This window comes from Taudactylus pleione, unplaced genomic scaffold, assembly GCF_031769625.1.
Source record: "Taudactylus pleione unplaced genomic scaffold, aTauple2 ptg000012l, whole genome shotgun sequence".
NCBI lineage: Eukaryota > Metazoa > Chordata > Amphibia > Anura > Myobatrachidae > Taudactylus > Taudactylus pleione.
Window position 1 is genome coordinate 202,667 of NW_028284415.1, and position 26,167 is coordinate 228,833.

A 26,167-nucleotide genomic window follows, 5' to 3' on the forward strand; every position below is an offset into this window, starting at 1 on the left:
AACCAAATCTGCAGAGGTTCCTAATGGTCCATTGCATACCAGACATTCCTTTCTCCTGGCAGCAGCGGCCCCTACTAACCTACAGGGAAGGGATTTATGTAAAATGGGATGTCACTTATTGTACACCTGATGGTATATTTTTAGATATCCCAGAGAAAGTTGCGCATGAGGTAAGGGATATACTGGACACTCCCCAAAGGTTAATGTTTCACTCTACCGTTTCAGATAAAAATCCATCTCAAGTAGAACAAATGTTATCTCAGATACCAGGGTCCCTCTGGACCAAAGATGGACAGGACACTGGATTGATGGCAAATGTAGCTCCCGTAATGGTAAATTTAAAAAGTGGCAGGTAAGCTCCAAAAATTCCCCAGTACCTGTTAAAACAGGAGGTAGAGATAGGGGTTTATCCCATAATTGAGCGGTTACTGCAACAGGGAATTTTAGTCCGTACAGCGAGTGTAGCCAACAGTCCCATCTTTCCTGTGAAGAAGAGTGGTGGGAGGGGTTATAGGTTGGTACAGGACCTTAGAGGGGTTAATAAGGTAGTAGAGAGCCAATTTCCCGAAGTGCCGAATCCAGCTGTCATTCTCATGCAGATCCCACCAAATGCAACCCATTTTACTGTCATTGACCTCTGTTCTGCCTTCTTCTCTGTCCCTCTTCATCCTGATGTCAGTACCTATTTGCATTTACATACAGGGGGTACAATACACATGGACTCAATTACCCCAGGGCTTCATAGACAGCCCCAGTATCTTCTCCCAGGCCTTACACCACTGTTTACAATCTTTTCAACCTGCCAATGGATCTGTTCTAATACAATATGTAGATGATTTATTGTTGTGTTCTGATTCATTTATGTCATGTTTAAATGATACTAAACTACTGTTGCTTCATCTCTCACAGACAGGACACAAGGTTGCTAAGGACAAATTACAGCCATGCCAGTCCATGGTTAAATACTTAGGACACTGCCTAAACCAGGGATTACGACATCTGACTACTGACAGAATCCAGGCCATACAGACTATGACACTACCGCAGAACCAACAGCAAATCCGTACCTTCTTGGGAATGTGTGGATACTGCAGAATGTGGATCTCAGGTTTTTCTATTTTGGCTTTACCATTACAGGACTTAGGGCCTTATTCAGATCCGGTCGCAAGCGCTGAGCGCTCACAACCGGGTCGATGTTTGCCCACTGGGCATGCGCACGTCGGAGCCGGCTCCGACGTGCGCATGTGCGAGACCCGGCTAGCGATGGGTGCTCCATCGCTACAGGTCTCGCACCAAAGGGGGCGAGCTGTCGATGGCGATTGACAGCTCGCCCCATTTGGGAGGCGGGCAGGGGGGGCGGCCGGCCAAACGAAAGGCATTCCTGATGGAACGCTTGCCGTTTGGGGGCGGCCCCACTGACATTAGCAATGATGTCAGTGGGGAGCTTCCTGCTCAATCAGAGCAGGAAGCTCCCTGGGGCTTGCGCTTGCTGAGACCCAACCTTAGGGTCTCGTTGCAAGCCCCGATGGTCGTGATGGTCCTGACCATCGCGACCATCAACCTGGTCGCTTGCTAGAGCTGCTACAGCTTAGCTAGCGACCAGGAGGCCGCACTTCACACTACAAGCAGCCGCCCTCATTCAGAGCGACCGCTTGTATCTAGGGATCGACTCTGAATGAGGGCCTTAGTCTCTTCCTCAAAGCCTGATCGTGTCATACACACAGAGGAAACAGAGCAGGCTTTCCTTAACCTTAAGGATAGTCTGACAAGAGCACCTGCATTGGGAATACCAGATTATGAAAAACCTTTTGATTTGTATTGTAGGGTAGCTGAGGGTTGCGCAGCAGGTGTCCTCACACAAAAACATGGTGATGCCAATAGACCCGTAGCATACTACAGTGCACAATTGGATACTGTGGCAAGATCATTCCCAACATGTTTAAGAAGTGTAGCAGCAACTGCTCTATTGGTCAGTAAGAGTGAGGATGTAGTATTAGGCCATGATATGATTGTCTATACATCCCATGCTGTATCTGCTTTGCTGAATTCTGCCCAAACTAGACATGTCTCCTCAGCTAGGTTCACAAAATGGGAACTAGCCCTAATAGCACATGCAAACATCACCATTAAGTGGTGCAGTACATTAATTCCAGCAATGTATTTACCATATGTGCCTCAGGATGCACAAAGGGAGGAGAGAGGTGAGTCACTGGCGTAAGGCGAGTTCTGCAGGTATATTGATGCACATGATTGTATGGAATATTTGAATCAGACCTGTACTGCAAGAGCTGACATACGGGATACACCTTTAGAAAATGTAGATGTGACATTTTACACAGATGGGAGTTGTCATAGACAGACTGACACTGGAGAGTTATGTACAGGTTATGCTGTGGTAAATAACGAAGACATCATAGAAGCCGAACCTCTTGGTCCACCTCACTCGGCCCAAGTGGCGGAGCTGGTGGCACTAAGAAGAGTGTGTGAATTATCAAAAGGTAAATCTGCTAATATCTACACGGACTCTAGGTACGCCTTCGGTGTAGTACATAATTTTGGTGCTCTATGACATCTGAGAAATTTTATGACAGCAGCATGCACACCAGTCGCACTTTCCAAACATATAAAAGGACTATTGACAGCGATCCAACTGCCTAAGGCAGTGGCCATCATTAAGTGTAAAGCCCATACATATGAGGACAATCCAGTGTTACTGGGCAATAACAGGGCATATGAAGCTGCCAAATGGGCAGCAGGGTTAAGAGTGAACATGCCAATTAACCAAATGATGTTTCAAACAATTGATATGCAGAAATTGAGATGCAAAATTTGTGTTCCATTCAGGAAAAGGCAGTCAGGAGGTCCAAGGGATGTGGGCAAGAGTCCTCTGGACTCTGGAGGGATGGACAAGGTAAGCCAGTGGCTCCCAAGGCATATTACCCAAGCCTGGCTGAGGCAGCACACGGTCTGACTCACTTGGGAAAGCAAGGTATGTGAAAGTTGGCGAGAGCGTACTGGTGCGCACTGGGTGTTTCTTCTCAAGCGGAAAAGAGAGCAATGTCCTGTTTGACCTGCTTGAGGAAAAATATTGGGAAAATAATCCCTACAAAGCCATCCCACATTCCCCCGACAGGTAATACAAATTGATTTCATCCAATTACCACCCTGCAGGAATCTCAAGTATGTATTAATGTGCACAGACGTGTTTTCTAATTGGGTTGAGGCATATCCAGCTGCCACTAATACTGCTGCGTTTACTACTAAGAATATTGTTCAGGAGTTTGTATGCAGATACAGTATCCCTAGAATTATTGAAAGTGATAGGGGTACTCATTTCACAGGTGATGTCTTCCAAAACTTGTGTAAGTTGATGGGTATTAATAGTAGACTTCACACCTCTTACCAACCGCAAGCCAGTGCAAAGGTGGAGAGGATGAACGGTACTACTAAAAATAAATTAAGTAAGATCATGGCAGAGACTGGACTGGGGTGGCCAGAGCACTACCACTTGTCCTTCATAGCATCAGGACAACTCCTAGACCCCATCTCAATCTGTCCCCCCTTTGAAATACTGTTTGGTAGACAACCTCATTTGATTATAAGTCTGCAGGAAGATTTGAAAAGTAACAACGAGGTTACTGTAAGGTATCTTATCACAATGAGTAAACAGCTAAAGCAGCAACAGCAGAAACTGAAATTGTTGTCACATAATATGCCAGAAACAAACTGTCATGATGTTGAACCTGGAGAATTTGTTATGATCAGAAATTTCTTGCATTCAGGTTGTTTGCCAGACCGGTGGGAAGGTTCGTTCCAAGTGTTGCTGACGAGTACAACTTCCTTGAAAGTGGCAGAGAGAGATACCTGGGTCCATTCCACTCACTCTAAGAAGGTCAACCAACCGGTGAAGAGACAAGGTGGAGTCGAGGCAGATAATGTACACCTGTCAATTGCGAGCCTGTTCTGGGAGGGTTAAAAGTTGCAGTGAGACACCTGAGCTAAAGAAATTTGTAGATCACTGTTTCTGCAATGGAGTGGTGTGCTGGGGTCATGTTTGTGTCTTCTTCCAGAGTTTTCATCATCCTAGTTTGTTTCAGGATTTCTGGTTTCTTTGACAGAGGACAGATGACGGAGAGGTGAGCTGATGGTGATATCGATGGAGTGGAGTTAGGAGAAGGAGTGCTAAACCAATCGGGGGAGTATCTGATCAAACGCAGTACAGTAATTGCTAAAAGATCTGTTAGCCTGGAAACTCGGAGGCAGTGTGAAGGCTTATCATCTGAGGAATATTGTATTTGTGAGTTTTGTGGGCCCCTAGTTGATGAGAAATGTACCCAACAGTGCCAACCTAAGTATAACCAGTATTGGGGTGGGTATCCTTTAGAAGATTATTATACTATAGTGGGCAAAGTTTTAAACCAAACTGAACTGTTGGCTGTGTTCTCATGTACCTCAGGGACAGCATAATGTAGGGTTAGTGCAATTTCCATTAAATTACTCTGAGGTAACAAGGGAAGACGCTGGATGGAAAATTTCTTATGTCCAAACCACCCCATTTTAAACTCCACCAGTAACAAGTGGATAGATCACTTTTGTGTTTGAACATCACCAACTTCAATAAACCAGGAAGTTGGGAGGTGACTGGGAATAACCAGAAGATGACTTTCTCACTAAGAGCTGATAATGAGCCTATAAATTTTGAACTTTTACGCACAATTAGGTTAAGTGGGAAACACTTCCGGTATCGGTATACACTAAGTGATATCAAAGAAATGGTTGGTAGAATACCAGAAGGGTACTGTGCCAGGGTTATACAACCAGAAACGTGTGTTAGCCAGATGAGAGAACCTGAGATAGGATCATTTGTTAGGAAAATGTGTTGGATGATTATGATGAATTCTATTCCTTATGTACTCCCCGATGATGTATATTTTATATGTGGAAGAAAAGCGTATAAGTGGCTCTCTATGAGTTAAGAAGGTTTGTGTTACCTTGGAAGAGTACTCCCAGAGGTTATGACCCTTACACATGGTGAAATGCTTGGTATTCATAAAAACACACCATCACCATATATTCACACACAGTATGAACACAGAGACAAAAGAAATATTATACCTGGTGATGTACATAAAGCCACACAGTTGATTAATGAAACAACTGGCTTTCAAGTTTTAGTAGCATTGGATCCCACCAGGATTGCTCGGTGTACTCTAAATTTCAGATATATTCAAGATCTTGCTAAATTAATAGATAATATCACCGAGATGTATGATGACACTTTTAGGTACACAGGTAAGGAGTTACAAGCCTACAAGAAAGAACTTGTGCAACACAGATTAGTATTAAATTATTTAACAGTTGTCACTGGAGGGTACTGTGTGACTTTGGCCACCCAATTTGGTGTAAAGTGTTGCACATACATCACAAACGATACTAGTGACCCCAAGGAGGTGATAGACCGAAAGATGGACGAAATTCTGTAGCTAAAATGGGAAGTTCGGAATAACCATAATGCTTCAGTGGCTGAAATAGAGGAAAAGGTAGAATAATGGGTTTCTTGGTTGAACCCAGTGAAATGGTTCTCCGGTCTAGGAGAGTGGGTCCAGGAAATGGTTGTTAGTATAGGTAAACTCCTGATCCTCATATTGGTTGTCATCATAGTAATTGGCTTATGTGTCAAATGTGTTCCTGCTGTGTTGAAATGTGGAAAATTTAAAAATAAGGTAAACCGAAGGAATGAAATTATGATGGTGGTCAGTAGTAACAATATGAATATTGAGGTAAATGAAGAACTGTATTACAACCCTGAACTAGAATGTACCATCAAATGATGTATTGATTTAGTGATGCATGAAATGTATTATTAAATGTTGTTGTAAACATCCTAAATAATGTAAGTCCCTATCCCTTTCAAAACTTCCGTTATATCTTAGATGCATTCCCACATCTTTCCCATGATCTCCCAAGATCCGCGGTGTGCGTATAAGGGTAGTTTTATGTCCCTCTTAGAGACACATTATTGATGGTTTAAGAACCACCTTGTGCCATCCCATAATATAACATTAAATAATATGTCATAGTGTAAGCCTAAATGAACTTTAAGATCAGAGTGTGATAGCGTATTGTTTGCTATCAAAGGGTGGACTGTCAAAGCTGGATAATTGGCTGAGACCTAAATTGTAAAATTAATATCTGCACGACGCCAATATGCATTGTCCACATGACGCTATCTTGAGGCACCTACGATACCTTCGTGTATGGCGCTATACTATGTTATGATTATTAGTGTTGTGCATCTGCCACTGCCCCAGGTTAAAAGTCCTCATTAAATAAATACATACATTTACTAAAACATAATATGAACAACCCCGCAAAGCACGTACCATGGTGTACTCCACAAACACGTAGACGCACAACGCACAGCGTTCAATCTCATTTTGACGGGGTCTGAATCGGACCCTAGGTGCGAAATTGGCTGATTTTATCGCCGATTATAAAATCAGCCGATTTTGCACCTAATTGAATCCAACCCTAATGTGTTTAAACCAAAAAATATTTTCAAAGTTTAGGTACAAAAAATATTAATAAAAATGACACACATTATATATGCAAATAATTTCAGAAAATAAAATGTGGGGCAGCACAGACAGCATAATGGCTAGCATTATTGCCTCACAATATTGAGGTTGTGGGTTTGATTCGGGTTCGAATTTGTATATTCTCCCTGTGTTTACGTGCGTGTGCTCCGATTTAATCTCATAGTCCAATTAACCCTAGTGCAGTGGTTCCCAAACTTTTTTCAATAATGGCACCCTGGAGAATCAGCATGTTTTTCATGGCACCCCTAGGCCAAAATTCTTTAGCAAAAATTATTAAATTAAATAAAATGTTCTTACCTGTCATCCTTAGGTTCAGTTATATGGTGGTGGACAGAGTTGTTCTCTGTTAGTCACATATTTTATGATAGGCAAAAATAGTGCCGGTGGCTTCCAATGACATTTTTGCATATCACATTGATCATAAATAATTTGATTGGTTCTGGACCACCATCCCAAGTGCCCCGAGGCAGCTAAGGGTGCTGCGTACCGAGTTTGGGAACAACTGCCCTAGTGTGTATTTATGTGATAGGGAAGGGAAGAGGGGCATATCTATAATGGGTGCAGGATGTGGAGTGCACACAGGCCCCCAGGTGCATGCGCAGTGAGGAAATCACCGGGAAAATGGCTGCCACGATTTGTGCATGCGCAATAGACTCTGGGCACACTCTAGTGCACAGAGGACCTCATTCATAGCCGCTCACAAAATGCGAGCGCTCGCTCTGAAAGAGGGCGGCCGCTTCCTCTTTAAAATCCAGCCTCCTGGCCGCTCACTAAGCTGTGATAAAGAGATCAGTTTCCAGCACAACCCATTTTTTCTAGTACATTTTTTTCTGCTCCAGAGCTTATATGACAGTGTTGCTGGTACATATACAGTATGTCAGCTCTATGGTACTGTGGGTTCTTGGGCATCCCTAATATTTGTGCTGCTGCAGCCACTAACTAAATCTATATGTGACATATTTTAGTCATGTCTACCCCACCAATGATTTTAAATAGCAATCATAAAAAACCTGCAGACTAACCTCATCCGACCTCATATCTGTTGTGGCATAAACCAGAGTACAAGATCTAGAAATCTCTATGTTGCTAAGACTGTTGGCATATAGTATAAACCAGGTACAGCTTTATAAAAATAATATGTATGATCGTGAGTGTGCAAACTCTTATCGATAGCTGCCCTTGTGACACAAAGAAGCCTTCACCAAACTCCTAAATAACAATAGTGCATAATAAATAGTGTCCCAAAATGGTGCATATATAATCACACCATAAGAATATTGCTTCCAGTGTTCTTACACAGAAAAACTTATTTTTCCTCTCTCCTTGCAGTAGGTTCAAACTCCACTTTAATGTTCATACACTGAATACTGAATATACTTTTATATAAATGTGAGTTCAAAATGTTTAAATAGATCTTTATTGGCTTTAAGACAATATTACACTATTTGTCCTTGTTCTCGTTTCCTTTGAGTTATCATTGGACTCTTTTTCTGGTATTCAGTATATGAAAATTAAAGTGGAGTTTGAACCTACTGCAAGGAGAGAGGAAAAAGAAGTTTTTCTGTGTAAGAATAAGAACACTGGAAGAAATATTCTTATGGGGTGATTATCTATGCACCATTTTAGGTACAGCTGTAGTTGAATAATAAAATAGGCTAAGTAGTGTTCTCACCCCCTCAGGTCTGCACAGGCCATCAATTCCCAGAACTACACAGATACATGATACTTGTATGTAAACTTTCCCTTATAGTATGGTTGTACAAAGTATATAAACAGATAAGCACACAAGAAAACAGGTATTAACAGTACAGAACAATGCAGGACAAGTACATGATTTATAAACATTGCTGCATTAGTGATCATGACACTTACATAAGCAGCAGGGCGTCCACAACCAAATGTTAGGTGTCATTGCTGGGAGTTGGGAGTACATAATAGTATAAGTAAGGGTAGGAGAAGCACATGAGGGATGAGGGCCCTGCTTGTGAGAGCTTACATTCTAAAATACTTACTGTTAGTAAATTATTACTCTAATAGATTTGCCCAAAGTCATTAGGTTATACAATACTATGTTATGCTGTATATTTTCATTTGTTATGATCTTATAATTTAATAGCTGTCCTAAAAGTATTCATATTTTAATATGTTTAAATTACTCAGAATTAAAACCCTATACCATGGCGAGAGATAAAGTGGATACAGAAAAAGTGGTCTATTTACTAAGCCTTACATGGAGATAAAGTGAATGGAAAAAAAGTACCAGCCAATAAGCTCCTGTCACTTTATAGGCTGTAAAGGTCTATTTATTAAGCCTAGGATGGTAATAAAGTCAACAGAGATAATGTACCAGTCAATCAGCTCCTAACTGCCATGTAACAGGCTGTGTTTGAAAAATGACAGTTAGGAGCAGATTGGTTGGTACTCTTTCCACTTTATCTCTCTCTAAGGCTTATGAAGGTTTATAATACATTGGACACAATGCATCTTGTTATGTGCTATTCTACTGAAGTGTAGCTGGAAGGTGCTAGATGTTCCCATTTATCTCATGCAATAATCTCATCCTACAAAATGTAACATTTTCTTTGCATTGCTCCTAAAACCATGATGCAGCTTTGTGTCTACTCCGTACTGTACAAGGAACATCTCTCTCTGGCCAGCTCCCTCTATGGGCCAGTGCTCCTGTTCCTCCACCAATGTGTTCCCTAAACCCATGCACTTCAGTGGAAATAAGTCGCACAGCACATCCAAAGTGGATTTTATCCAGCAACTCAGCTGATTGGTGCTATGTAAATGAGTCCCATTACATTACATTTCTTAATCCACCTATGAAATCGGCCTTGACACAGTAGGAACAATTAGAATGGGAGTTATTGCTAACAAGGAGCATTCCTAATACAATTATTGCTTTTACTTTTCTATAACAACTATTTTTAATTTCAGTGTAAGAAGAATTTCTGAGCGTGTACAATTGTTCTTAAAGTATTTGGGAATATAGCAATGCTGAGACGCAGCATGTCCATGAGTTCCCTGAGGTACTGTATGTAACTATAAGATGGAACTGGAGAGTATTTTTATTTATTAGACCCCTAATTCTTGTTTTTTTTTATTTGCTTTGTTTTTTTACTCCACTATATGGATGATACCTGTATGTACAATTCTATGAATTAAAGGTGGTTTCAACTTTTTTATTTACAAACTTTGCTGTGCGACCAGTTATATAATGTATGAGGACCTGTTGCTTACTTAGAGCCTGGTGTGTTATAGTTTTCTATATGCAGCCTAAAAGTCACTATGTTACATACAGTTGGGCTGATGCAGAGTGAGCACTACACCAGCTCCTCTAGTGTAGCTTATGTGATATGCCCAAAATTATGGGGGAGAGGCATTTACACCTACACAGATGGAGGGACAGGGAAGGGAGGCATTCTAATGTAGGCCAAGCTCAGTAGGGGTTTCCAATTGTGAACACATGCATACCTGGGCAGAAATACATACAGGTCTGAGGAAGCCATGTTATATCGGGTTGGACAGGGGCAGGTGGTTCCCAGCATTAGTGAAGAGCTTATGGTTGGATGGTTACAAATGCATCACTGAAGCTAATAGATGCTTTCTTTGTTGTCCATTCATACATTTAGGTTTTCTGAGTGTATTTTATAGATTATTTTGTACATATGTGTATGAGATGTAGAGTTGTTTCTGCTGTATTAGAGAAGAGTGTAAGTCATACTTGCCTACCCTCCCGATTTGGTCGGGAGCCTCCCGAAAATTGGGTGCCGCTCCCGACCTCCGGGAAGGCAGGCAATCCTCCTATCTGCCACCCACCCCTCCTATTCCCCCGCAATTACCTTTGAAACCCCCGCAGCAAAGGACCAGTGACACGATTCATGCTGAATTGCGTCATTTTGGCCCCACCCCTTGTTTCACAATGTGTGTAGTATTGGCATTGTGTAGCGGGGGCGCCAAAATGATGCGATCACATGGCCCCACCCACAAATAATCATAGTCTGGCCGGCCCCACCTCCTTGTGCTGGCCACGCCCCCTTATCATGCCGATCTGGTTGCTCCTTCCCGGAAGGGGCAGCCAGAAAGTCGGCAAGCCTGGCGTAAGTGTAAGTGATCTATGCCTGGTGCTATGTTACAGGTGCTGCTCCTCATGTGCCTTACAATAGTAGCAGCTGTGAATATATAAATAATTGCAGCTCTTCTACAGATTGTATGTCTGCGATTTGGGATATACTACAGTGTGCTATTTTCTATAATGTATATTTCATTGATTACTAATTGTACTACACAGAGCAATTCCTGCCATTCCTCAAATTAATCTCTCTCTCTCTCTCTCAGTTATGCTAACTCTATTTTCTTTTGTAGCCTTCAGCTTCCGGTTTGGAAACATATTAAGGTAATTGTAATTTAATAATAATTGTAACATAATAAATATAAATTCTGAACTGTGTTGTACATGTTTGTATGTATATAATTGTTTCTCTACTAACATGCTGCTTTGTACTATTACAGGCTGGAGATTCCCTGGAGGCAGGTATGTGTTGGCATTGTAAATAGTCTTTACTACACGACATCCACATTGCATCTCTTTAGCTATTCCCCTTTAAATACCTTTTACCTATCACACCTTTACTCTACCACTGATATTCCTGCCACACTGGTTGGCATCAGGGCCGTAACAGTGCTGTTCTGTGCCCTGTGCTGGCCACTCCCTCTGAGAGCATGATGTCATGCAGAGGGGTGGGGCCAGCAGTCCTAGTAATTACAGCTCTGATGGGAGCATCCTCAGATATCCAGGGTAGGGGGGGCTGTAACAGCTTCAGGATGCTCACATGGCAGTGAAGCAGTGATTCTAGCTGCAGTGTGCCATGCTGCTCACAGTGCTCTGTGTGGTGGCACCGCTCGCACACCCCTAGTTGCAGTACTGGCCTACCCTCCAACATGACCCATTCCATTAGGTACAAAATGCTCTGCTCCTGGACTTCCCAACTAATGTATGATTGCAGTCACCTGTTGTGAGGACATGAGATGTGTGTTACAAATTTACTGGCAGCATCTCAGTCCTTGCAGAGATCAATTTACTTTTTAGTCCTTTTGTGTTCAACTTCCCGTCTCCTAGTGTATGTGTGATCATTCTCAGGACACACATTTTCATTAGCATGTCTATTATGTACTGTAATAATGTAAGTTATTGAAATGTTTAATACTGGATAAGCCTTGATGTTAGCCTGGTCCATATGTCTGTGTTAGAGCAAGGTGACACCTCCCAAAACAAAAGACCCTCTAAGTTAATTCCCACCTCCCCAGGGGACGCTCAGGATTTACTCCTCCTTCCATTTGCCTGTTTTGTGCTTCACGTGAACCTGGTAGACTGAACGGAACCATCCCAGCAGGTGTTCGTCAGGGAAGTAATACCCAGAGGAGGTAGGAGAAAGTGACAGCATAAGGGACGCGCACCAATCAGGAAACGGTGCAACCCCCCCTGGGAGGTCACAATATCGTGGGAAATTGGAAGATTTTAAAACAGGTCACTGAAGGCAACTCCACATGTTAGTCGCTGACTTTGGCTAAGAGGCCTCGCTCTGCCAAGGTGCTAGTGGAACGCATCACCAATTCTGTGGATTTATACTTGGAAATTCTGCAAGGACCTATACGCTATTCATTGCTGTGTGTTCTGTGATTAGCTTCTACTGTATGGGGTCCTGGAAATGCTTGATTGTACCCAGGGACTATCACTGCTGTGTGATCTCTGATAGTTTCTACGTGTGGGGTCCTGGAAGCGATTGAGTGGACATACGCTATGCACTGCTGCGTGATCAGTGATAGTTTCTACTGTGGGGACTGAGGGTCTCTAGCTATTTCGTGGAATTGTTCTGGGACAATATACTCTACTGGGACTGCCTCTGTCTGGACTGCTACCTGTTTATTGCCCGTTCACTGGATTTACTGCTTGTTCTGACATATTATCTATTTCTGTGTGCTGTGGAAAAATAAACCATCACGTTGGTTTCATCTGCTCGGTGTCTGGGTGATTGAGAGAACCCCGTATCCTCACATTTGGCGGCAGCGACAGTGGGATCATTCAGACATCAATCAAGGAGCAGTGAAAGCGTGAAGTCACTCACAATAGAGAAGAGCGGATCAGGCCATATGTAAGGAATTTGCAGTAAAGTGGTCCCAGCAACTGAGTGGTCGTCAGTCCTGTAACAGGTAAAATGGTGCCAAGGAAAGAAAGTCAGTGCCTCAAGTCTCCCAGGGCAGTGAAGCTCGTGGATGGAGGTACGTCGGCAGGCTAGGAAGCCGGATATATTATTTATTATAAGGATGAAGTACATATGGGCGTACTGGAATGATGCTCGGAGGATGATTAGCGGGTGGAGAGTATCCAGCTTAACAGACAAATTGTGTTACCTGGGAGATGCTTTCATGCACTGCAGAAGTGAAGCAGTTGCATGGAATCTGCTGGATGAACCAGAGTTTGAAGAATTCACGGAGGAAGTGAAGGCTACAATGGCCCAAATGATACAAGGAAGCCACTGTACAAATACAGAAGGGCAGGTCCAGGATAAGTTGTCCACCTGGACAGACCCAGAGGAAAGATCCAAGATAGGACTACTGCAACCCGGCCAGACAACCGAGGGGGTTGTCCCAAAATTAACTGTTACCAGTGGAGCAGGGTCGTTGTCAGGGGGGCCCCAAAGCCCTCTGGAAGAACTGTGCATGGAGGAGTTGATAGCAGAATGCCAGCTGCGGGGCATCCCTGGCCAATTCAGCACGCGCAGGGAAATCCTCCAGTGTATACTCCAGGACGAGGGGGACCCCACCAAAGCGTTCACTGATTATCGGACATTTATACTCGATCACAGCCCACCGATGAGTGTGGGGGAACAGCTGGAGTGTCTGGAGTCGTGCTTTGTTGTGGCAGAGGAAGAGGCCTCAAATCGTGGTCTCCTGGATATCCCAGGCTGGCGGGACCAGTGTTGCAGGGTGGATGCGGAAAGGCAGCGCCTGCAACAGCTTCTCCCACTCCCAAAGGACACGGCTGCCCAGTGTACTATACTGGAAGAGGCTAGCGTCCAAGTGAAGGAAGCAGTGCCCATAATACAGGCACCCGAGGTGGAGTCGCATTACACCTTCCCTTTTGCTGAGGTGGAAGATGGAGACCTATTAACCAGCTGCCAGAGGATCTATGAGGACGGTGTCCGAGAGGAGATCACCAAGGTTGGGGGAGTATCATCTCACTTCCCAACCACAAGCATACCAGTCGCAGATGGCATCGTGGTCCAGGCGGTTCAGCATACTCAGCTGGGAGAGGCCCATCATGATGAACTGGCAATGGCAGACTTTTATTTCATCGGGGGAGGCTGAGGAGAAAATGCCCTGTGTATGTCCTGCTATCCTAACTCCCCCTGAAGGATATGAAGGATTGTACCCGATCCCCTATTTGGAAACTGAGGAATTGCAGGCAAAATGTTGGTACGTACCCTGTGATTTAAATGGAACATGGGTAGCAAAGACTGTTAACCTAACATCAGATCATAAATCAGAAGAGGATTTGTTATCACCCTGTAATAACTCGGACAGTGGTGTGGACTGTAACTATGTGCCAGGGGATTTGCCTGCCCTTAGTAAGATTCCAGCAAATACAGACCAGGTGGATGTCAGGAGACAGCGCTTGCAACCCCTTCTCCCACCCCAGGGAGAAGGCACTGCACCACCCGGCCCCCTGCATCTCACAGAACACGAGGCATTTGTGGAGATAATTTTGGAGTGTTCAGCGGTTAAAACCTGGTGTGGTACCCAACCAGTTATCCAGCCGACCGGGCTAGAAGAGAGAGTTACCAAGGAGGAGGACAGTCCAGAAGAAGTTCCAGGTGAGACTCTGGCTTTTGAGGGGGGAGGGCTGGGACAGGACCAGCCTGTCCTGGTGGCTCCCCTGCAGCCACTAACTGCATTGTTCCATATACAAGGTTCATCCTGGGGCCCGAGCCGTGAGGAGCCCACATGTTGCACTGAAAGTTGTCAGCCCCCCAGTTGGTGTTTGGGGGAGGAAGGAATGGACACTGCCACAGAAGTGCCATGTAAAGAGACCCAATATTTGCCTGCCCCTGGGCAACCGTTACTTGTACAAGGTGGTGAGGGGGAAGGTACCCACTGCCCCTGTGTTCCAGAAGTGAGGGTGTTAGGATGCCCGATTAGTATGATTTGGGGAAAGGGGTGTGATAATGTGAAGGGGGAACACCGAACGTCTGACTTGGGGGAATTGCTAAATCCTCTGGTGGAAAAAGGGGACATGTTATATTGTAATTTTGTACTTGCGGATGGTCTAACTAGGCTGCTTCTTACATCCTGGGTCTTATGTTACATTACTCTGTGGGACACTGGTGGCACACTCACCCGCAAGATGCTTTACCCTGCACCCCACCTCGCCCAGTCAGTAGTGGCTCTGGATCCCCCCAGGGAACAAGGCCTAAAAAGTGGAAGAGGAATGTGAGGACATGAGATGTGTGTTACAAATGTACTGGCAGCATCTCAGTCCTTGCAGAGATCAATTTACTTTTTAGTCCTTTTGTGTTCAACTTCCCGTCTCCTAGTGTATGTGTGATCATTCTCAGGACACACATTTTCATTAGCATGTCTATTATGTACTGTAATAATGTAAGTTATTGAAATGTTTAATACTGGATAAGCCTTGATGTTAGCCTGGTCCATATGTCTGTGTTAGAGCAAGGTGACACCTCCCAAAACAAAAGACCCTCTAAGTTAATTCCCACCTCCCCAGGGGACGCTCAGGATTTACTCCTCCTTCCATTTGCCTGTTTTGTGCTTCACGTGAACCTGGTAGACTGAACGGAACCATCCCAGCATGTGTTCGTCAGGGAAGTAATACCCAGAGGAGGTAGGAGAAAGTGACAGCATAAGGGACGCGCACCAATCAGGAAACGGTGCAACCCCCCCCTGGGAGGTCACAATATCGTGGGAAATTGGAAGATGTTAAAACAGGTCACTGAAGGCAACTCCACATGTTAGTCGCTGACTTTGGCTAAGAGGCCTCGCTCTGCCAAGGTGCTAGTGGAACGCATCACCAGTTCTGTGGATTTATACTTGGAAATTCTGCAAGGACCTATACGCTATTCATTGCTGTGTGTTCTGTGATTAGCTTCTACTGTATGGGGTCCTGGAAATGCTTGATTGTACCCAGGGACTATCACTGCTGTGTGATCTCTGATAGTTTCTACGTGTGGGGTCCTGGAAGCGATTGAGTGGACATACGCTATGCACTGCTGCGTGATCAGTGATAGTTTCTACTGTGGGGACTGAGGGTCTCTAGCTATTTCGTGGAATTGTTCTGGGACATTATACTCTACTGGGACTGCCTCTGTCTGGACTGCTACCTGTTTATTGCCCGTTCACTGGATTTACTGCTTGTCCTGACATATTATCTATTTCTGTGTGCTGTGGAAAAATAAACCATCACGTTGGTTTCATCTGCTCGGTGTCTGGGTGATTGAGAGAACCCCATATCCTCACACCTGTGTTGAAAGGTGTTTCTGCACTGGTTGGCATACACTGTTGTACTGTGCTGTATACTATTGTTATGCTACTTTATAACAGCTAACATAACTAATGACATGTATTTTGTTTTTCAGATTCAGATTCTGATCCAGATGATACGTAAATATATTATTCTACTTGTACATTTATCTTTCTCGTGAAAGTCCACCAAATAATCTCATGAAGTTTTTATATACAATTTTTTTCCTTGGAGCATATTTCATTTATTTATTTTATTTTTATGAACTTTTTCAGAAGATCAGTGATAACCATGATACATTACAGTTTATTATACATCTGGCTTAGCTGGATTTGCCTTTGTAGCTCCACATCATATTCCAGAATCAGCAAGAACACTGAACGCCGGTATTAATGGTGGAAACATTGCCGATCAGTTATTGCTTATGGGATTCTCTTTTCTAAATGGAGAATCTACATTTCAGTGCTGGGGGACTGAATAAGGCACAATATGTAAAACTAATATGGACAGGACTTAACCACAAGCTGAACACCCATAATGTTAGTGGTGGATGCCTAAAATATTGGATCAGTTCTGTTTTCAGCTGTCAGTGACACAATGTGACATTACTAGAGGGTTTCTCTGGGTTCTTCCCCCTGTCTATAACTAACTTAAACATACAAGACATTACTATTAAATTCATGTTGACATTTATATAATTATGGCAGGTATTTTAGTTACTAAGATCATATTTTATTTATTTATTTATTATTAACAGTTATTTGTATAATGCACACATATTCCACAACACTTTTCAGAGAATATTTTACCATTCACATCAGTCCCTGCATCAGTGGAGCTTACAATCTATATTCCATACCACATGCACATTCATATATACACTAGGGTTAATTTTTGTTGGGAGCCAATTAACCTACCAGTATATATTTGGATTGTGGAAGCAAACCTGAGTATCCAGAGGACACCCACAAAAGCATGGGAAGAATATATAAACTCCACACAGTTAGCATATGTCCCAGCATTCTATATCCATGAATAGGGACATTGGTGTGGCCATGTCATGATGGGGGGGTGTTACTATATTACAATACCCTAACTCCCTCTGCCCCGAACACTATAGATCAGTGATTCCCAACCTCAGTCCTCAAGGGACACTAACAGTTCTTGTTTTAGTGATATCCATGATTGTGCACAGATGGTTCAATCAAAATAACTGAGGTACTAATTAAGTCACTTGTGCTCAAGTAAGGCTATCCCTAAAACCTGGACTGTTAGCGTGCCTTGAGGATCATGGTTGGGAACCCCTGCTATAGATTAATATGTATTTTGTATTATGCATCACTACTTTATGTATAGGAATACCATACTATAGTTGACCTTGACATTGCCCCTGATTTAAGGGCCATTTGACTAGAGTCAGGTTCACCTGTCCAATAGAAAAATGTATTGCTGAATGTATTTTGCTGGCAAGCATACAATATTAGTCATCTTTTTGTAACTTTTTACATTTCAGATTTACGGAAATAGTGAGAAACCATAAAGTAGAGTTTGGGTATGTATCCATATCACAAACTCACGTTTTTCCTCCAGCTTGATGTAGGTGTAGCCTTGCTTGGTGTGCCAGCTCTTATAATAAGGATCATGCAAAAGTATGGACTAGGGATAGATTTACTAAAGCTTCTAAAAATGAAAAGTGGTGGTGTTACCTATAACTCCCAATCAGATTGTAGCTATCATTTCTCTATTGCATCCTCGAAAATGATAGACAGAATCTGATTGGTTGCTATAGACAAGCACCACTACTTTTCATTTTTAGTAGCTTTAGTAAATCTACCCCTAGGAGTATAAAGTAGACCGTTGGCACATAGTAATTATCTGTACAGTATATTTAATAAATAAACAAGGATGATATATATGTTAGTGGGTTTTGTGTACAACTCTTAGAGCATTAGTGCTAATTGTTCCCTGGAACTCGATGTATATGGAAAGTATAGGTTTATTATGCTTGTCAAGGTGTATGCAACCATTAAAATGTTTAATATTTTTGTCCCAGGACAATGCATGTTGTGATCACATCAAAACTGTGCACCTAAAGGTCTATGCCTTGCTCTTTAGTTGAGCAAATTACCATGATCGCTTTTTTCTTCAAATTGATGTCACTTGTACTAAATGCACCCCTCAAAGTTACCTTAATTATTGTACTACTATGATTAATTTAACTACTTAAATTAAGATTTTGTTTTCTGGCAAAACTGGTCAGAAATTGCTGGGTCCGCAGGAGAGTACGGGGAGTCAGAGGAGATCCGTTCTGCACATGTGTAGAATGGATTTCCTCTTCAAAACACAGCGGGCGTGGTGGTCACACCTTGTCAGCTGAAGCACAGTTGGCTCAGTTTGCATCCCATGCGACCATGTAACTTAAGCGGTTAGTACATAAAAGGTCATACAACAATATTTCATAAGTAATAAAGGAAAATCTTTACTTATTTAATGATATATTTTGCATGTATAGAAGGTAATTGTGACCGGATTACCTCGCTCTGCCAGGCGATCACAGATTTTGATCCCACTTGATCCTGGAGCTGCCCATCTTGTGGAGATGTCAGTCACCGATGGGTCCCTGCATCAAGTGTATGGGTGTACCCACCTTTAGTTTCCTCATTGTCTCTCTCTCTCCTCACAGCTTCATGTGCAGTGAAATACGATTGGGGCCTCACTGCTTATATGCTGGGAACTGAGGGTGGCTTGGAGTAGGTTATGTTGGAGAACATGAGTGACGATGGAAATTTGTCACCTTTGAATAATAATTGGTATTCAGGGCTGGCTCCAGGGGTCAGAGCACCCTGTGCCGGCCCATCATATGGCGCCCTCTCATTGCGCGCGGAATTGGGGGCGTGGCCTAATTACCATAGGCCACACCCCCTATGTGGAACACACTTTAATTTGACATAAAAAGGGATTATATCCTGTTTATTACTCACTTTTGAAATTTAGCTCCCCACCATTTTCTTGAGAATTTCTTTGGTTTTCTGCAAAAAACAAAAAACTATCACTTGGAGAAGAAAGAAGTGAGGAAGAGGAAGGGAGAAAGTTCTGTATATAGACCATGTAGTAAGAAGAGGGTCTGAGGACCCCAGATGTGTGTTATGGATGTAACTCATCCTTAGAGGCCTATACATATATACGTATGGAATGGGTATGATATACCGTCGGCCGCATGGCTGGCGGTTCGATTCCCGTCAGCGGCAGCCCGACAAGAGCAGAGTTAGAAGCAGCGGAAGCCCGACAGCGCTGTAAATCCCGATCGTGGATAGGTGAGTATCTACTAACCTAACCTAACCCCCCTAACCCTCCTTAGGGGTGCCTAACCCTAACTTGCCCCCCAAGTGCCTAACCCTAACCACCCCCTTCCCAGCTGCCTAAACCTAAGTCCCCCGGGGGGGGTGCCTAACCCTAAGTCCCCCCCGGGGGTGCCTAACCCTAACCCTCCCTCCCCCTAGCCTAACCCTAACCCTCCGGGGGGGTTCCTAACCCTAAGTCCCCACCGGAAGCCCTAAACCTAACCCTCCCCCCCGCGGCTGTCCGCTCGCGGCGCCCGGCATCACTACGATCGGGATACCGGGCGCCGGTCTCCCGGCGTCGGGGAAATGCGGGTGTCTACATCTAGACGCCCGGCATTTCACCCTTGCCGGGATATGACAGTCGGGAAGCCGGCTGCCGGTATTTAGGCAGTCGGCTTCCCGATTGCTTCCCTTCAGGTGTATGTCCCATCTCTTTCATGCACTTCATATAGGGGGTCATTCAGACCCACTCGCAAGCGGCAGTACGCTCGCAAGTGGGTCGATGTTCCCCACTGCACATGCGCACGACGGAGGGAGCTCCGTCGTGCGCATGCGCAAGACCCAGACTGCGACAGCCAAGCTGTCGCTCCGGGTCTCGCATCAAAGGGGGCGTGCTGTCGAAGGTGACTGACAGCACGCCCCCTTTGGTGGGCGTGCCGGGGGTGTGCCTGCCAGACGGAGGCGTTCCCATGGGAACGCCTACCATCTGCAGCCGGCCCCACTGACATCACTAGTGATGTCAGTGGGAGTGATTTTGGCTCTGATAGAGCCCAAATCACTCCAGGGCTTGTGGCTGGGAAACCCTACCGCAGGGTTTCCGTCTCAAGTCCGATGGTCGCGATGGTCAAGACCATCGCGACCATCTTTTTGGACGCTCGTATATGCTGTGGGTGGTCCATTTTAATGGAGGAGGGCCCTGATTCAGAGCGAGCGCTCTGGTCAGAGCGTCCGGCTCTGAATCAGGCCCATAGTTCACACATTGCAGAATGGATGTGTTATACCAGCGTGATGCACGTCACTTGCTATTTTAATTGAATTGCACAAGATATTCCTCTTTCTCGAGAAATAACAGTACAAAACTCACAGCTAATTAAACCTGTCTCTATGAATCCCACTGTTTCTTAAGCTGGGTACACACTAGACGACGACGTGTACTCAGCCAGCGGAACAACATATTGTGTAGTCTGTACACACCACACAATCTGGTGTACGACCGCACAATATGCTGATCTCCCGCGGCATAAAATGCATGGGGTCGTCAGTCAGATCTTCAGATTGAGCAGCATGTACGGAAGAGCTGAAGATGCGATGGATGACTTTGCCTGAGCGCGTATAGGACCTGATTCAGAGCTGAACACTGTTCCAATGTTCATGCAGTTGAGCCATTATCAGTGGACTGTGCATGCATCTCAGCCGCATTCCACACGTGCTGCAGATGAATTGCGATTGTGCACGTTGTGAGGATCCACTCGCAATTGATTGACAAGAAGAGACCGTTATGTGAGTAATTATGGGGAGTTCCGTCCAAAACGCAGATGTATCGGGTCCGTTTCCTTGGCGTGTACTAACCAGAGTCTGTGATCGCGCATGCACAGAATGACCCTCCAGCATCTCAATTACCACAGCTATCCTGAGTGACCATAGACTTACTCGAGCTGTCGATGTTTTGAAGATCTGCGTACAATGCTGAGTTTGTGTACACAGTTGCGGGCAACTACGAGGGCTCCAGTGGGCGTCTCATTACAAAATCTGCTGGCTGATGCATTAGCACATTTTAGCTACTGCGATCCGTAAGAGTATGCAGTTGCGTATGCATTACCGTCCACCTCTGAATCAGGCCCATAGTGCGTATACACTGGACGATTTGTCGTTCTGATCCGTCGGAAATCGTCAAATCGTTTAAAAAATCATCTAGTGTGTACCCATATCTACTAGAAGGGATTGGTTGCTATGGGCAACACCACCACTTCTATAAACCCACACTTTAATAAATATATCCCTGGGTCACTGGATTGCATTAGCCCTATATAAAATTCTGACAACATTAACAAAAATAGCTCTGAGTGTAGGGCTCATGGTTTTGACCCATCTGCAAGTTAGAGGAAGGGAGGTACATACTGTAATGTAATTACCAGACTGTTCATCACTGTACACTGCCAACGATACACTCCCTCCTATCTCTCCCACCTGAATACCCCACACAACCAGGTTTATATACCTAAACTCCTCTTAATTGAAGAAAGGGTGTGGTTCTTTCCTGAAGCACAGAAAATGAACCCTTTATTCAAATTTGGGAGATTTCCACCCTGCTACAATGTAACTCAAAATTAAAGCAGGTTGGTATTTCTATTGCAAAGGTGTCCTTTAATGCAGAGGTTCCCAAACTCTGCCATTACAGATCAGGTTTGAAGGATATCCATGCTTGAGCCCAGATGGTTAAATCAAATTGATTGAGGTGCTAATTAAATCACCTGTGCTCAAGCATGAATATCCTTAATTCCCGGACTGTAATGGCACAGTTTGGGAACTTCTGCCTTAATGCATAAGTATTGTGGAGTCCTGGGCTGGGGAAATATCTTGGTTTGCGCTACCTGTGCGTGTCATCCATATACACAATGCCCCTTGTTGATAGGCCAAGCCCTCTATTTCCTCCTGCCCAGAATGAAATGTTGGGAGGTATATAATTGATCTAATTTTTTTCTGCCAGTGACTCAAACTGAATGTTTCTTGGCATAAAAGTGTAAATGTACATTATTATCCATTGCAGATTTGCCAACTCCAACTCCTGCATTAATGGAGGAAAAACATATAATCTATAAAGTAAGTACACAGCCAGGCAGCACCAGATTAAGGCTTGTGGGGGCCCGGGGTAATTAATTTGTGGGTTGCCCATCAATAAAATTGCACAGACTCACACAGTGACTACTACTGTATGTCATACATGCCTACCCTCCCGCTTTTAGCGGGAGCCTCCCGATTTTCACCTCAGGCTCCCGCTGTCCCGCAAACATTGCCACTACTCCCGGTTTTTCTATCGACCCCTTTAAAATTAGCACTGCGCTTGCGCAACGGGCGGAGCCTACAAATGGAGACGTCGCTCACAACGTGTGACGTGAAGGCCGGCCACCGCGGGGTTATGGACAGCGGTGACCGTCTATTTACACAGTACCTCTCTGACGGAGGCTTCAGCAGGAGACGCGACAGTGGTGGCCCCTTCTACCCACATGCAAGGTGGTGCTGGTCCTTTTAGGGTCCTCTTGGTCCTCTTCAGGGGCTGGCCCTTCTTCTGCCTGCGGCTTTCAGGCTGTCCCTCCAGTCTCCTCGGCGGGGCCTTCCTATTTATGGGCGTCAGCAGCAGCATGAAGTCCTCTGCGACGCTGGCTCCTTCCCTCTGGTCCTGGCAGCAGGCTCCTTAGCAGTCTTCTTGTCAGCGGGCACTACTCTGGGCAGCCGGCAGCTGATGGGGTCTTCCTCCGGGTCCTTCTGCTCTCCCAGCAGTTCCCGGCAGCAGCAGCAGCAGGTCAGTCCCTACTCCCTATATCTACTCATGTAAGTGTGTGTGTGTGGTGAGTTCTGGTAATGTGTGTGTGTGTGTGTAGTGAGATCTAGTAATGTGTGTATGTAGTGAGATCTGGTAATTGTGTGTGTGTGTGTGTGTGTGTGTGTGTGTGTGTGTGTGTGTGTGTGTGTGTGTGTGTGTGTGTGTGTGTATGTAGTGAGATCTGGTAATTGTGTGTGTGTATGTAGTGAGATCTGGTAATTGTGTGTGTGTGTGTGTGTAGTGAGATCTGGTAATTGTGTGTGCATGTAGTGAGATCTGGTAGTGTGTGTGTATGTAGTGAGATCTAGTAATGTGTGTGTGTAGTGAGATCTGGTAGTGTGTGTGTATGTAGTGAGATCTAGTAATGTGTGTGTGTGTGTGTGCATGTAATGAGATCTGGTAATGTTTGTGTGTATGTAGTGAGATCTACTAATGTGTGTGTGTGTATGTAGTGAGATCTGGTAGTGTGTGTGTGTGTGTGTGTGTGTGTGTGTGTGTGTGTGTGTGTGTGTGTGTGCGCATGTAATGAGATCTGGTAATGTGTGTGTATGTAGTGAGATCTACTAATGTGTGTGTGTGTGTGTGTGTATATATAGTGAGATCTGGTAGTGTGTGTGTGTGTGTGTGCATGTAATGAGATCTGGTAATGTGTGTGTATGTAGTGAGATCTAGTAATGTGTGTGTGTGTGTGTGTGTGTGTGTGAGACAGATATTAATGTCAGTGGGGGAGCTAGGGTATCAGATTACAGGAAATAGGAAAGTATACACCCATAGGTGGAGTTAGACACGCCCTTTGGGTGGAGCAGACCACGCCCCCAAAACTGCGTGACGTGCTATGCATGTCGCTTTCTACAATCTCCCTCAAAGTGGTTTCCAAAAGTAGGCAAGTATGCTGTATGTCCCTTACCTTGTCTCAGGACTCTCCACTGACCAGCAAGGTTGCAGCATACTACGTCATGTCTGTGACACTGCTGTGAAATAACTCCCAGCAGCATAGCAGACATGATCTAGTGCACTGCCAGGGGCAAACGCAGGATATTGAGTGTGGGGTTATATATATAGAGAGATAGAAGGACAATGATATAGAGAGAGGGAGGAAAAGAGGGAGGAAGAGAGAGAGAAAGAGAGGAAGGGACAGGGAGGGAGAATGAAAGAGGGATTGAGAGAGAGAGGGAGGGAGGAGAGGACTCAGAGAGAGAGAGGGACAGGGGCGGATTGGGATGGATAACCAGCCCGGGAAATTTCTGGAAGCAGCCCTAATGGGGGAGGGGTCTGTTGAGGGGGCGGGGCTTGTCAAGAGGGAGGTCCCCATCAGTCGCACTGTTGACGTAAGTCAATTCATGTCTCTGTACACAACTACTATCAACAACATGCCTGTGTCACTCTAATAACACCCTCACTCACCTACATCTGTATCTGATTAGCCAACCCCCGTAACCACACAGGTACAGTATGCCAAAAGCATTTTTAATACACTTCTTCATGCATGCGCCAGAATCTGTACTGTGACTCTGAGCCTGATACAGAGCCGGACGCTCTGAAAGAGCGCTCGCTGTGAATCAGGGCGTTTTTTTATTTTTTTTGTGCGGCCTCCTGGCCGCTCGCTTAGCTGTGGGTGACCACTCACAGCTATTGCGAGCGGCCAGGTGATGGTCTCGACCATCGGGGCTTGCGACGAGACCCTTGTGGTAGGGTCTCGTGGCTGCAAGCCCCAGTGGACTTCCTGCTCTGATAGAGCAGGAAGTCCACCTACTGACATCTCGAGTGATGTCAGGTGTTCCTTCGGGAACGCCGCCGTTTGTGTAGACACCCCCCCCCCCCGCCCCGACTACAAAACGGGGCGAGCTGTTGATCAACATCGACAGCCGCCCCTTTTGTAGTGAGTCCCGGAGCGAGAGAATTTCTCTATCGCTCCGGGACTCGCGCATGCGCACGCCGGAGTCGGCATGCACAGTGGGGGACCATCGACCCGCTTGCGAGCGCTGTGCGTTCGCGATTTGGTCTGAATCAGGTTCTCTGTACGAACATTATCGGGATGCATGATGGAAAAAAATAAAAAACACATTGGCCCCAATAAGAAAAAACAAACATTGGCCCCCGACAGGAAAAACATAACACATTAGCAATCACAGGAAAAAACAACATACACATTGGCTCCCACATGGGAAAAAAAGCACATTAGCCCCTCAAGAAAAAAAACCCAAATACATTGACCGTCACAAGAAAAAAATAAAACACATTAATACATTTACCCCCAGCACCCAATAAGTTTCCCAGCACCCATTACTACATTCACACATAGCACCTATTATTACATTTACCCACAGCACCCATTCATTTTACCAGCACCCATTACTAAATTCACACATAGCACCTATTATTACATTTACCCACAGCACCCATTCATTCTCCCAGCACCTATTACTAAATAAGCACCCAGCACCTATTACTACATTCACTTTCCTAGCACTAGAGGTGTAACCAGAGTTGATGGCGCCCACACACACACACCTGGTAGTGCCCATACCCCCCCTACACACACACACCTGGTAGTGCCCATACCCCCCCTACACACACACCTGGTAGTGCCCATACCCCCCCTACACACACACCTGGTAGTGCCCATACCCCCCCTACACACACACACCTGGTAGTGCCCATACCCCCCCCTACACACACACCTGGTAGTGCCCATGCCCCCCCCTACACACACACCTGGTAGTGCCCATGCCCCCCCTACACACACCTGGTAGTGCCCATACCCCTCTACACACACACACAGGTAGTGCCCATACTCTGCATTCCCCTCCCCCCACACCCCTACCTACCTGGTGGCAGCCATTTTCTCCTGGGTCTGGAACTCTGATTCTTCATTATTCAGCAACCAGGTCACACCGAGAGCACGCCCCGCCTCCAATACTTGTGGCCACGCCCCCTCCCATGCTGCAGCTGCCCGTACTGTACTGGCTCCGTGCACAGGGGGAGAGGGTCTGATTTTCTTGTGTGTAACAGAAGCCAGGGGTTTGTCAGAGAGCGCATAGGGCAGCTATCAGTACATAATCATGTGCTCCATAGTATTGTTATACTATGAAGCTCATGGTTGTATACTGCCGGCTGCCCTGCCCCCGCCCTATCTGACAAATCCCTA

The 26,167-nt window shown here is 45.0% G+C and overlaps 1 long non-coding RNA gene across 1 annotated transcript in view; it reads right to left on the bottom strand.

Annotated features, from left to right (window-relative positions):
- LOC148542375 (uncharacterized) overlaps positions 1 to 25,901 on the bottom strand; it is a 46,160-nt gene extending 20,259 nt beyond the window's left edge. Inside the window, exons 1-2 of the long non-coding RNA XR_015877727.1 lie at positions 25,848 to 25,901; positions 19,119 to 19,166 (exon numbers count right to left, since the gene is read on the bottom strand). This is a non-coding gene — a long non-coding RNA (uncharacterized LOC148542375). The remainder of the gene's footprint in view (positions 1 to 19,118; positions 19,167 to 25,847) is intronic.
- Positions 25,902 to 26,167: the final 266 nt, after the last annotated feature.